Source organism: Dermacentor andersoni, chromosome 10, assembly GCF_023375885.2.
Source record: "Dermacentor andersoni chromosome 10, qqDerAnde1_hic_scaffold, whole genome shotgun sequence".
Taxonomy (NCBI): domain Eukaryota; kingdom Metazoa; phylum Arthropoda; class Arachnida; order Ixodida; family Ixodidae; genus Dermacentor; species Dermacentor andersoni.
Genome location: NC_092823.1, coordinates 67579776 through 67594448, shown reverse-complemented (window position 1 = coordinate 67594448; position 14673 = coordinate 67579776). Strand labels below are relative to the sequence as shown.

The following is a 14673-nucleotide window of genomic DNA, read 5'->3' as shown; positions in this document are numbered from 1 at the left end:
GCCGTTTCTCCGTTTCACCGAGCTTAAGATTATTTGGTGCCATTTGCAAACACTCGTCTCGGTGCATCGGACCCTTTCAAAGCAATTGTATCAATGTAGCCTCACCGCTACCACAACGCGTTTTTTCTTTGTCAAACCACATCTACCAACCAGTTATTGTTATACTTTTGTGCTGTTATAGCATCAAATAACCATGTCGAGGTGACGGCGAAGTGGCGAGATTGTTAAAATTGGTTCTAAAGCTGCGAATCATCTATAGTTACACAATTATCACGATTAAATGTCTCAACTTGCCCAATTACGCACTTATTTCCCAGTTACAAAGCGTTACGGGACAGGTGCGGTTTCTCCGGGGTACTCGCCAAGGAATGCTTACAGGTTATGTTTTTTTATGGATTCTAAACTACCACAGCCGATCACGGTCAAGCACACACAAACAAGGACAAAGTGAGGTGTAGACAACAGAAGCGCTTACGTTGTCTACTCCTACCTTCTTCCTTGTTTGTGCACGTTTGACCGTAAGCTGCTAGGTGTAACGAATTGGCCCAAAGGTCGGTGTTCTATGCTACCAATCAGCTATAGTTACGCTACTATACCAATTAAATGGCTTGTCCAATTATGCGTTTATTTCGCAGTTACAAGGCGTTCCGGGCAGACGCGGTTTCTCCGAAGTACTCGCCAAACGATGCTTGCGCATTAATACTTGTTTCACAACTTCTGTCAAGTCTTCGCAACGACAGTTTTTTTAGATGCCTCGCATTGATTCCAGAAATCATTCGCAGGAAAATTCGCAAATGCGCGGTAACAATGAGCGCGCTAGCATCCATGTGAAAGCCGAGATCGAATTGTTGTGTTGTTATTGACTCCAAGCTATAATTCCGTGACCATATTTTGTCAGTTATTAGGCAAATCGCACGAGTACTTGGGGCACTCATTCGCGCTCGAGCTTTTTTTTTTATGTCACAACGCTTGTCGCTCTATATTATGCATTTATTCACAGTCATATCAATTACTGTATTGAATGCTGGGGCAGCACCTATAATATCCATCTATCATCTCTCCTAACCTTTAAAAACCGGCTATTCGCATTATTCCTTTTGCTCCTCGACAGTCGCATTCACTCCCGTTCTTTATTAACAACGCCTTACTTCCTTTATCCATGTCTTACTACTATAATCTTGGTCTATTATTTTTCAGAGTACTTCAGCGCTATCTCTACCTCGATATAATTACATCATACATTTTGGTTTATGCTAACTGCACCCATTTTCTGTTAAGGGCAATCTTCTTTTGACTAAGGTACACACTATGGAAAACAAACTATTCCTTTTTCTGCTACATCACTGTGGAATTCCCTGCCTACCGACTTAAAACAACGTACCTCCCTGCCGATCTTTAAATCTCAATTGAAGGACTACCTATTCGAATAAGAAATCACTGTACTAATTAACTTGACATAATATTTGATTGTCTGCGCCTACTTATTTAAATTTATCCTGAAGACATGTTATAATAAGGTATTAATTTTTTTTTATTTGTATGCCGGTTTTCTTTTGCGTTTTTTGTACTCCTTTAATTTTTGTAACCTGCTTCTATTGGATGTTTATGCATGACATCAGTGTGTTATTTCGTCTTTGATTTGCTTATTAATTTTTCGCGTATGCATTGTTAGTTTCGCTTCATTTCTCGATTTACAATTTATCGCAAGAGGTCCCGCCTGCAGTGTTTACATTGGGACCCATTCCTGTATGCAACAGTTCTTGTACTAATTTAGTTATCAATAAATTTTAATCGAATGGAATTGTAACATTGAATCGTAATGTGAATATTCTTGCATTTGCTTCTTTGTACAAAGCGGCAGAAGTGTAGTATCACAAATCGAAGTTAGGACGCCATGGCGTTGAGCTGTCGACAATGCAGTTATAATGTGACTGTATGTTAATGTAATGGAAATGTCGTGATTTCTATATATATTCTGAAACGGAGAGCGAATACATAGATATATTTTAGCAGAACGTCATGACTGTTTCGCTGCCATATTAAACAGCTACGTATTGCCCTAGCCACAGAACGGTATTCGCACGCATCTGGCTTGGGTGATCTGGTATTAAACGCGTCTCTTTTCCACAGCGGCAATGCACTCACCTTGTTCACTGACATTTAAACTCACTGCACGAATTATTCTCTAAATATTTCTTGTCATAAGCTCTAACGCCCCATAATGTTTGTCCGCAAGGCAGGAATAGAAGCAGGAATAGGCAGAAAGACAGGGAGGTTAGCCAGTTTTCAAACCCGCTGGCTACACTGTGTTGGAGAAAGGAGTGAGAGGAATAAAATATAATAGGAAAGACGTGCTACAAACAGGAAAGGATCACATAAAAAGAAAAGGGAAAAGGAAATGAAAATATGGTACTACTTAAACTCTGTCTCTAAGACTCCTTTTCCACAAGAAGCGCAACAACGCTTTCAAATCCTTCTGTGCAGAGGACGGTCTCGACCAGTGTCCCAGGACTCTTTCCGCCGACAAAGGGCGTTTGTGAAGACTATCTAACAATCTTGAAAGTTCTTTCTTGGGCGCACTGAAGCGGGGACACTCACAGAAAAGGTGGGTGATTGTTTCTTCGCACCCACAGTTATCGAATGTAGGGCTGTTGGCCATTCCGATCCGAAAGGAGTAAGCATTTGTAAAGGCGACGCCAAGCCACAAGCCGCCCAGAGGTCTCTCTTCAGTTCTAGATAGTCCTGACGGAATACATAGCCGGAGATTCGGATCCAAGCTGTGGAGAAGTGAGCTGGTAAATTCGTGGAGTTGCACTGTGAAAGCTTAATTTCACGCGCGAGCGAACGAAGCCTTCTAGCTGCGTTTGTTCTGGATAACGGTATAGCTACACAGTGGAGGCCATCATGAGCAGATCGGGCTGCCTCATTTGCACGGTCGTTTCCGTAAATACTGCAATGGCCCGGTATCCACTCATAGGCTATGTTGTGTTTTTTCCCCTATTGCGTGGTGACGAAGGAGTCTTATGTCAGCGACGTCTTCGGTCCATGACTAAATGGCCACATAATGCATTGGAGAACAGCCTTAGAGTCGGAGAAGATTGACTATGCTTGTGATGTTTCTGCAGTTACGATTTCTAAAGCACACGGAGGGTGGCGAGTTCTGCAGCCATCGGTGATGTAAAATGTGACGTCTTGAATTTTGGGGTGACGGTCTTCGCGAGAATAACCACTGCTCCTGCTGTGCTTGCAGAAGAAACTGAACTATCCGTGTAATTGTGAAGAAGCCCGCTGTGTTCCTCACGCAGGTGCAGTAATGTGGCTTGTTGTAGGGCTAAAAATGACGATTGGCGACTGTTTTCTTCTGGATTACAGGAATGGTTAGAAGGGCTTCAAGGGGATGCACGCGCCACAACGGTAATGGAGGCCGAACTGCAGGCGTGAAATTCGAGGGAAGCACTGAACGATGCGAAGCAATAATATCGCCGAACACTGATTGCGGCCTAGAAGCAGGAAGTGAGGCCAGGCGGTGTGATGGAGTACGGGCGAAATCCCTGATGTGCACTCTTAAGGCACTGACACGAATATATGTTGTAATTGGGTGACCACACGCGATGACGACAGTTGCTGCTGAAGATGCACATCACAGAAGGCCAAGGCATATTTTGAGTGCTTGAACTTGAATCGACTGGAGGGCATGTACGTTTGTTCTTCAGGTCCTGCCCAGCGCAGGTATGCTGTAGCGCATGAACCCGAAGAAAAGCACAGTATAAAGTTGAAGCACCGCTCGTGCAGATGCACCCCACGGTTTTCCCGCAAGAAATCTTAGCACGTGGGTGATCATGGTGAGTTTTTTCATGTAGGCAAATGAGGGCTCTAGAACAGGTCGCGATCTGTTATTACTCCGAGAAGGCGGTGGGTCTTTTTATAACTGTCCATTGATTTCAATGACATATGGGTGCATCGCCTTGCGTGTGAAGGCATCCTGCGAGCGCTTCTCAGATGAGAGTGCTAGTCCACGTCCTTGAATGTAGTTTGACGTCAGTGTAGCCGCTCTCTGAAGCCTGACAAGTACGTGTAGACGCGTCGCCTCCGGATGGCCAGGTGAAGATGTCGTCTGCGTAAGTTGACAGATGCACGGACCGGAGAAGTACATTGTTACGTCTAAGCACGTCCACAGGCGGTAATTAGACGTTTGTCACGAGACAACCCCCACCAGTCCATGAGCGCCTACCAAGAAGTCGATGCAACGTTGACACCGACTGCTGAAGGGTCCACAAAAGGCTTCCACCCCACCGTTACCGTACAGCCTGAACTAATGAGGAAGAGGGCCAACGTCAAATGCTACCGAAGAATGGCGCCGACCTTGGATTACCAGGGTGCTTGCCTACCACATATTCTATACCATGGAAAGGGAGGATGCTTCGGAGGTGAAGGTGCTGCGGAGCGTTGCGATAGCATGGACGTGGCATCACAACCGACGCGACGATTGCGAATGGCTGCAATACAATCATCAGATTGCCTAGTCGAGTCGCCTAGGAATAACGACGGGATTAGAAGCGGACACTTTTCGTGCAGTGGAGCGACGTGTGCTGATGTGAACTCGGACGTATAACTTGCTCTTGCATGAAGTGAACTTCCGTACCTAGAGCCGTGTAACCAATATCAAATAAACTATTTTTCCTCAAGTCTTACAACTGGACGTATTAGTCGATGGGCTTGGTGGATGTGTTGCCCTAACACGACCCCGAGCCGCAACAAACTGGTGGCAGTGGTGTGACGAAGAAGGCACTGCTCACAATCTGGGATCACCGTACCTGCGAGCGTGGCTTCGGGAGACACGAACTTCGCAAAATCGAGAAAAACTACGGACGGAAGAGCGATTTCTGCGGATCCGGGATCCGTAGATCTCATTTTCATGGCTCAGGGAGGCACAACCGTCGCAGTAAAGGCGTAGAGTCTCGGACGACTCGAAGAAAGAAAGAAGAGCAGCAGAAGGGCAGTTACACGATATGGGATCGACGGACCAGAGAACGTGGCTCCGGGAGACACGACCTTCGCAAGCTCGAGTGCTTGAGCGACCACGCTTTGCCTGACAATAAGGACAGTGTTCTATCGGGTAATTAGCAGTGATTTATCGCCACCGGGTGTACGGTCAATACAGAGGAAGTTGTAGTCAGCTCTCGAAGAGGATGGGTATTACAGTGTTAAAGAAAGAGGAGCTGTTGCTCTTGGCAGCATAGGTTGAGAAAGTCAGAAATTGCTAGTGCGACTGTTGAACTGGGTTCCGAGGAGGACGAGCTCACTGATGCCTGGGAAAACGTATGTCGCGAAAAGGAAGAGTAGGAGCGCGAGAGAAAAGAAAGAGCAGAAGAGAAGGAACGCGAGAAGGAAGAGGAATGGCAAGAAAAGTTAACAAAAAATGCAGGCAGAAATTGAGCCTGACAAAAGGCAGATAGAAATTGAGCGCAAAGAAGGCAGGTAGAAACTGAAATCGAGAGGAAACGAATGCAGGCAGAAAATGAGCGCGAGAAGAGGCAGCATAAAATCAAGCTCGCGAAATTAAGACGACAGCAAGCGAGATTAACGCGCAGGGCGGATGCGGTGCCGCCACAAACAGAAAGCGTGGAAATGACGAGTTTGCTTCAGCCGTACGAAACAGGCGATGACATCGCTCTCTACGTGGTTAATTTTGAACGGAATTGTGAGAAGCGATCAATTCACCAGGACACACGGCCTGAGCGGTTCCTTGAGTGGCTGTTGGGAAAAGCATCGCAGGTCGTAGCCCGCCTGAACAAAGCCTGGCACGCATGTACAGTTCAGTGAAGGTGAGTTTCCTTGCAAAATACAAGATCTCCGCAGCGGAGTTTCGGAGGAGATTTCGGGAGGAACCGATTTTCCTGACAGAAATTCAGGAAGAGGGTCTGGCGCTGTGTTACGACGCGGAACACACTGCAAAGAAAGAAGATGAAACACTTAGCTCGGGAGGCGTAGTTATGCAGAAGGACGAAATGTTCCTTATTTTCAGGACAGAGAGAGAGAGAGAGAGAGTAACGAAGAGGAAAAGGTAGGGAGGTTCCCGACAGAAATTCAGGAAGTTGGTCAGGCTGAGGTGAGCCGTCAACAGAAAAAAAGGAAAGGCACTCGGAACTGAGCGCCAGAAACAGTGCCAAGAAAAAGAGGCGTCACAAATTTAGAATTACGGCACGGAAGACAAGTCGGTGGGGTAAATCTAAAGCCACCAAACCCTGCGGGGAGCGCTATGAAAGATTCAGAAAGGCGCGTTCGTCGTTTGGAATGTTTTGAGTCAGAGCGTTACCGAGTCGTCAGACGAGGTTGAAAAGAAAGCGATGTTCGGCGCGGAGGAGGGCAAAAACCAGGGGGTAATTATGTTCGCCCTCGATGAATTCTTTACGAGGTGTAGCCTGTATGACACGAGAGAGCGGCGAGATCAGGAGACGCGAAGTTGTCATACCAGGCAGGGCATTCCAAGTGCAATGCCGAACAAGCAGGCGGACAGTACATAAGGTATCGGGAGTCGGCAGCGAAGGGAAGAGGCTGCGTGCCCTTTTTATTGCCTGCTTGATAAATCTGACAAGAGCTTTCAGACAGCGCCCGCCTTGAGTACGGCTTAAGGAGACCGTTTTCGCGTGCATAAATTTTGGATACCTTAATTTTTTCGATTTGTCGCTTTTCTTTAGCAGATAGGCTTCATTTTTTTAGATACGCTTGCACCGCCAAGTCTAGGTTAGTTGATAGAAACCTGTAGTGGCGCGCTTGAGTATCAGTTAGCTGTTCAAAAAGCTCATGATATTTTTTTTTGGTTTCAAAGTACAACGCGTTATTCGGAGAAGCCATTGTTAACCACAAAATTTAGAAAATGTTAGTACTGTCCCAATGAGGCGTGTCGTGCTCGGACAGAAAGGAGCAAAGCGTTGGTGCATATCGCTGACGTGTATTCATCAGACGGCAGCGTTTGAGTGTCGCTTAGAGCGTGCGCGGAAGTATTTAGAAATGCGGACGAATGTTCGTGCAATTTCAAGCGTGTAATTTACGCAACATTCCTTTCATTAGTTCCGGTATTTTGTGGACAAAAGAAAGAACATGTTAGTGTGCGAGTCGCACGAAACTGGATGATTTGCGGAAGCTTATTGGGAATATGTGGATTGTTTTGAGAGGAAAGCCTTGACTTCATGGCCTGTCTTTGTCTCGCCAGACTTTTACAGAGAATGCCCTCTCTGGTGAGGCACCAGTAACTGCGGTCTAGGTGTCGTCCGTGCCCTAATTAATGAAAATGGTGAAGCGCATGCCTTGCTGTACCTCAGTCCGAAACTGACTTCGTGAGAAGAGGCGTTTAGCACCTCGGAAAAAGAGTGTTGGCGTATAGTTCGGGCCGTTCGAAAGTTAGGATGAAATATTCAAGAGACAAAATTAATGGTCGAGAGTGACCATTGCCCTCTCGCATGGCTGAAGCAAATGTCAGGAAAAAACGGGTGACTGCTGAGATGGAGTCTCATGTTGCAGAAACACGACTTCGAGGTCAAGAATAGGAAAGGGAGCCAGAATAAGAATGCAGACTGGCTGAGCCGGGCATTTTAGGCAACGAGCTCAGAGTAATTTTTCTAAGGAACGTGTTTTGTACTAATCGCAATCGTTCTTATGGTTTTTAGCAGGTAATGCTTTCTTGTTGGGCAATTTATGATTCCGAAAATTCGCAACGACGGGAAGAGAATGCGCGGTCAAAAAATGCTGCTCAAGTTTAGAAGTATGTTTTCTCTTGAACGCTGTGCAACATTCGTTTGTCCGGGATTTCTATCTGCGTTCTTCTGTCGGTTGAGTTACGGACATTGAGAAAGAAGGGAGATGAAACCTCAAACTGGTCAGTTTTATGAACTTCAGCAGTGATAACCTTTTCAGTCGAACCGCCCGATCTGAAATGTCGCCTAGGGATCACCAAAGTGCATTTCAGGAACAAAAAGAAGTCGCAGCGGGCTAACTAAATGTGATCCAACACAGTGAAAAATTTGCAAAACAAAAATCTCGCCCGATGTAAATGACAACTCGCAGGGGTATTATCGGGGCGCAATACTGAACGCCCCTCATTCGAGAAAGTTGTTCGCACGTGGCTTACACGATCTCTCAAATGCTGCAGGACCTCCCCGTAGAAAGCTTCAGGGACAGTTTGACCTTGAGACACAAATTCATGGTGCACACCTTTCCATGGCAGTCAATAAACCACGACCAACATGACTAGAGGGTCATCATTTTAGACTTGAGGAAAACAGTTCGCCAACAAAGGTGACAATTATCACTGTCACGCTAACGTCTTTCTTCATGTCTCGCGCATTTGTGACCCCGCCTGCTAGTGCACTGGGTTGCTGCTCCTGAGCGACCCATGTGACTTAGGTTCGATTCCACTCAGAAGCGGAGACACTTAAGGGATATCTTTCGTTATTGTAGAGAGACACATTCCCAGTGCGACATACGTAATTTCCAAGGTTCGCGTCAGTGACGCTCAATGAGGAGCGGTACATGCCTAATGGCACATGCCCAGGGATCCAAGTTGGCATCAAAGAGCTTCATTGGCGACCACCGCAGACCGATTGACGCATGCCGACTTCTCCACATTGGCGACAGAGTTTCTTTGAAGAGCAGCGGTACTTTACGAGTCGCGCGTCAACGGTGACCCATGTTGGCGTGAAAGAGGTTCGTTGAAATGCGTCACATATTTACCAATTGGCTCCTACGGAGTCACCCAAATTTGTCCGATGGTTGGTGTCGGGAACTGTTACCTCAGCACAGCTGCCCGTTGCCCTGCCTCTTCGACCATGAACTACCCAGGGACCCACATAGGTGGGAAAACGGTTAGATGCATACACACGTATATTGTAACTGTAACGAGGAACGCTGAAAATATGACTAGTCGGGCTTCTAGTCTAAGCGCTACGACCGGCAGCAGTTTAGGTAGGTGGAAAACTACGAGGGGAAGCGGCGACGGAGTTCCTAGATGGGCGTTTTCATCTTTTTCTTGCTGATGCACACATACTTCTGCCGCTTGGCGAGCGATCGCAGTCCCTACCACGTATAAAGGAGATTTATTGGGGTTCGTAGCGAGTGCCGGTCCTAGGATGCACCGAGCAGTTCCCGAGCTCGAGCCTCTGCTGCGCGCTTGATGCTGCCGATGCTGCTGACTCTGTGCGCACGTTCGTCATCTTCCTTACAATGGCCCCGCGGAAATAAAGGAGCCATCCTGGCGACTTAGTTTTCTGGAAGGACGGTAGAAGGGTGATACGGCTTGAAACGCTGAACGTGAATGACTTCGCGGTTACGACGTCGCATGTCGGACGGCGGCGTTAGCGGCTCAACCAGGTAATTGACGGGTGATGTTCTCTCGAGAACGCGGTATGGCCCGTCGTACTTCGGAAGGAGTTTTGAAGCGAGCCCAGGCGTGCGGTGTGGCACTAACAACCAAACGAGTGCGCCCGGGAGAAAAGTGGGAGTCGAGTTCTGGGCATCGTGAACGGCTTTTTGACGGTTGTGGTCGTCCGAGGTGAATCGGCGGGCCAACTGGTGACATTCCTCGGCGTGTCTGGCGGCTTCCGAGATCGGCAGGCATTCAGATGGGTCCGGCCGGTAGGGCAGATTGCTGTCAATTGTGTGCGAAGGATGACGGCCGTAAAGAAGGTAAAAGGGTGAGAATCCGGCAGTGGCCTGAGTCGTAGTGTTGTAGGCGTAGGTGACAAACGGAAGAACTTGGTCCCAATTAGAGTGATCAGGTGAGACATATATGGCGAGCATGTCACCAAGAGTTCGGTTAAAGCGTTCCGTGGTGCCGTTAGTCTGTGGGTGATAAGCAGTGCATTTACGATGAACAATGGCGCATTCAGCAGGCAGTCGTTCGATGACTTCAGATAAGAAGGCGCGGCCTCTGTCGCTTAAAAGTTCACGTGGACCTCCATGACGAAGGAGAAAACGACTAAGTATGAAATTGGTGACCTCCTGCGCTGTAGTATTTGGTAGAGCAGCAGTCTCCGCATAACGGGTTTAGTGGTCTACCGCAACGATTATCCACCTGTTGCCGGTAGGAGTCAACGGAAGTGGCCCATAGAGATCTATGCCCACGCGGTCAAAGGGTCGCGATGGGCATTGTAAAGGCTGGAGTTCACCGGCGGAGTTTAGCGGTGGCGCTTTGCGGCGTTGGCACTCATGACAAGAGCGGACGAACTTTCGAACGAAACTGTACATTCCGCGCCAGTAATAGTGGTGTCGAAGTCTTTCGTAGGTCTTGAAGGCTCCCGCGTGGCCACACTGAGGGTCGACGTGGAACGAAAAGCAGAGCTCTGATCGCAAGGTTCTCGGAATGACGAGTAACCATGCGTCCCTCTGGGGCATAGTTGCGTCGATATAGTAGCTGGTCGCGAATCGCAAAATGAGGAGCTTGGCGCCGAAGCGTACGTGACTCCGGAACTTTCGACGCATCCGAGAGAAGGTCTAGCAGAGATGCAGTCCAGGGATCATTACGATGTGCAGCAGCGATAGTGTCAACGCCCAGAGTGGATAATGTACACTCGCAGGCGGAGTCGTCACTGGCCTTCGGGGGGAAGCGGCGATCGGTATAGCGCGTCAGCATCGGAGTGCTTTCGCCCGGAACGGTAGACCACGCGGATGTCATATTCTTGGATTCGCAATGCCCAGCGGGCAAGGCGGCCCGATGGATCTTTGAGCGTCGACAGCCAACATAGTGCGTGGTGGTCAGTCACTACCTCAAACGATCGGCCGTATAAATATGGGCAAAACTTGCCAAGCGCCCACACAATGGCCAAACACTCGTTTTCTGTAACGCTGTAATCGGTCTCCGCCTTGGTTAACGTGCGACTCGCGTATGCGACGACGTATTCTGTGTGGCCAGCTTGACGCTGTGCCAACACAGCGCCAAGGCCTACACCGCTTGCATCGGTATGGATTTCGGTTGGCGCTTGAGGGTCAAAACGGCGAAGGATGGGTGGCGTCGTGAGAAGACGGCGCAAGGTTGTGAAGGCGGCGTCACACGCTGGAGACCACGATGAGAGATCTCTAGCGCCACCAAGGAGCTGCGTGAGAGGCGATATAATTGACGCAAAGTTTCGAACGAATCGCCGGAAGCAAGAGCAGAGGCCGATAAAACTGCGTAGCTCTTTCATAGTGGTAGGTTTTGGGAACGCAGTAACAGCACGTAGCTTCTCGGGATCCGGGCGAATGCCCTCCTTTGACACGACATGGCCTAAAATTGTGAGCTGACGAACAGCAAATCGACACTTCTTCAGGTTAAGTTGCAACCCGGCGTTGGTCAAGCAAGTGAGTACGTGCTGGAGGCGGAGCAGGTGCGCTGCGAAATCAGGGGCGAACACCACAATGTCGTCAAGATAGCAAAGACAGATTTTCCATTTGAGGCCACGCAGAACATTATCCATCATTCTTTCGAACGTAGCAGGTGCATTGCAAAGTCCAAAAGGCATGATGGTGAATTCATACAAGCCGTCTGGTGTAACAAAGGCAGTTTTAGGGCGATCGGCCTCTGCCATCGGAACCTGCCAGTAGCCTGACCGCAAATCCAGCGAAGAAAAGAACTCGGCTCCCTGCAAACAATCCAGAGCACCATCGATGCGTGGTAATAGGTAGACGTCCTTCAGCGTGATCTTGTTCAACCGTCGAAAATCAACACAGAAGCGGATGGAACCGTCCTTTTTTGTGGCGAGGACCACGGAAGAGGCCCATGGGCTTTGGGAAGGTTGAATGACGCTTCGACGGAGCATGTCATCGACCTGGTCTGCAATGACGCGACGTTCTGTAGCGGACACGCGATATGGTCTTTGTCGCAGCGGTGAGTGAGAGCCAGTGTCGATGTAATGCTCGACCGTCGATGCACGGCCAAGAGATGTTTGCGCAACGTCGAATGAACGGCGGAAGTGCTGAAGGACTGCAAGAAGTTGAGATCGCTGCGAGTGCGTCAGATCTTCGGCGATGAATGGGCTGAACACACCAGTCTATGTTGAGTCGGGTACGGAGAGGGCACTCAGTTCATGGACGGTAGTAGAAGGCACTTCGTCGGAGGCCGGAGATAATTCGTGTTGAATCGACCGACTCGACGTAACCAAGGCATTCGCGGCGGAGCAGTCATAGCGGCGACGAAATATGATTGTAAATGGGCATCGTGCTGACACCGGCGGCAAGGTCAAGAGCTGCTAAGGGCAAAGGAAGCGCTTTTCTGGTAACAAAGTGATGAGAGGGCATGAAGAAGACCGTCCCGTCGGATATGGTACTACAGGAGACTGGTACGAATGCTGAAGAGCACGAGGGAATACAGGTGTCTTCTTTCACGAGAATTTTAGCGGCAGGATGAGCATCGACGGAGGCCAGGTCACCAAGGAGGAAAAGTTCAATCTCAGCCCGAGCGCAATTGATGATGGCATTGTGGCGTGAGAGAAAATCCCATCCTAGAATAACGGCGTGGTAGCACGATGAAAGAACTATGAACTCAATCATGTACAAAACGTCCTGTATGGTCACCGGGCAGTACAAGCAGCGGTAGGGCAAATGGTTTGAGCACTCGCCGTTCGTAGCGACAATCCAGACAGAGACGTCGTCAGTGACTGGTGTAGTCACGACATCCTGCTGGTGAACAGCCGGCAGCGCTTCTGCGACCTCTTCATGGATCACGTTACGGAGATGAGATGGTAAAGTGCTGGCAGACTCCTGAGTGACGGACACCAGAGATAGCTGTCGTGTGACTTCTTCGCGGACGAAGTGCTTGATTTGGGTTATCAGGGAGGCTTGTTCTGGGCCGGTAGTAAGGCTGCAGAGTGACGCCACATTTGGTGTGGGATGTCGCCTTGGCAGAGCTCGCTGCTTACGTAATTCATCATAGCTCTGGCACAAGCTAATGACGTCGCCAACAGTGCGCGGGTCCTTGGCCAGAAGCATCTGGAACGCGTCATCATCGATTCCCTTCATGACGTGCTTGATCTTTTCTGCTTCCGTCATGGCAGCGTTCACGCGCCTGCACAAATCTAGCACGTCTTCTATATGGCTGGTGACTGTCTCACCCGTGTCCTGTGCGCGTTTACGCAAACGCTGCTCGGCTCGGAGTTTCCTGACGGCGGGTCGGTCAAATACTTCCGTAATCGACGTCTTGAACGCCGACCACGTTCGGATATCCTTCTCATAATTTCTGAACCAGAGACTGGCCACGCCCGCGAGGTAGAATGATACGTGAGCCAGTTTGTCCGAGTCATTCCATTTGTTGTGAACGCTCACCCGTTCGTAGGACGACAGCCACTCTTCAACGTCGTTGTCGTCGGTTCCGCTGAAGATAGGAGGCTCCCGCTGGCGAACGGTGCCAGCGCAAGGGGCGGCTGGCGATGGAAGAGTCTGCTGGTCGGCGTCCGGCATGGCGGAGGGTAGCGTCTGAGAACGGAGTTCCAGGATGGTAGAATGGAACGTTACCCCGCACCTCCACCACTTATAAAGGAGATTTATTGGGGTTCGTAGCGACCGCCGGTTCTAGGATGCACCGAGCAGTTCCCGAGCTCGAGCCTCTGCCGCGCGCTTGATGCTGCCGATGCTGCTGACTCTGTGCGCACGTTCGTCATCTTCCTTACACACGGAAGGTTGCACCGGTTGAAGTACATCAGCTCCAGCTGGTTGCTCCGGCGCCTCTGTTCAATGTACAGATGTGTGTTCACCGAGGTGTAGCGCGCCGTGTCCGTCAGGTTCTTGTTCTCCCGGTAGGGAATGTGGTTGTGCGCCCGCAAGCCCCGGCACTTCTTAAGCAGCCCAAAGTCGATGATGTACACCAGGTTGCCCTGCTTGCCCTGCCCGATGAGGAAGTTTTCGGGTTTGATGTCGTGGTGGATTAGCTTCTTCGAATGGATCTACTCAACGCGCGACACCAGCTGGTTCGCCAGCAGCAGCACCATACTGAGGGAGAACTTGCGGTTGCAGACGTTGGATAGGTGCTCGAGCGAGGGGCCCGGCAGCTCCATCACCATGACCTTGTAGTCGCCATCGGAACCGCACCACTTGATGAGGGGGATGCCGACATCTCTCTGCATCATCTTGTAGAACTTGAACTCGATGTGCAGCTGCGGGTGCTTCGTTTTGATGCACAAGAGTTTGATGTCCACGTCTTTCCCCGTGGTTATGTTTTCCCCCAAATAAATATCCCCGAAGGATTCGCTGCGAATGTCCTGTCCAAGCCGGTACTTTTCACTGAATCGACGTTCCATTTCTTGAGGTAGAAATCGGCAGCAGCCTGCTCGGAGAGAACAAACTGGTGACGGTGGGGGATACTCTATCAATTTCTTTCAACGAAAATACGCCGCCATATTTGAAGCATACTGGGCGACGCTGATAATATTGTACTCTTCGCGGCGGTTCGACGGGGACGTTCGCTGGCTCGGGACCTGCGGCACGATGCTAGGCCACTGTCGAAGCACCGTTCTTACTAGTTTTCATGCTGCTGCAGTTAATTCGTAACGAGGATTCTTCTTCGTTACTGTTACCATATAGGTACAAACATACATAAATAGCACCAGGGAAGTGCGTAAAGTGGCCTCCTAGTGCTAATGCCATAACATTCACGCTGTAAGTAACAAAGTTCGCGTTGTAAGTAATAAAACGCAATGAAAGCACAACACG

The 14673-nt window shown here is 49.4% G+C and overlaps 1 protein-coding gene and 1 pseudogene across 1 annotated transcript in view; one reads left to right on the top strand and one right to left on the bottom strand.

Moving 5' to 3' along the window:
• LOC126543990 (uncharacterized) overlaps positions 1-14673 on the top strand; it is a 125784-nt gene that overhangs the window by 90095 nt on the left and 21016 nt on the right. The window lies entirely within an intron of this gene.
• LOC129380680 (casein kinase I-like) lies at positions 8941-14261 on the bottom strand (annotated as a pseudogene).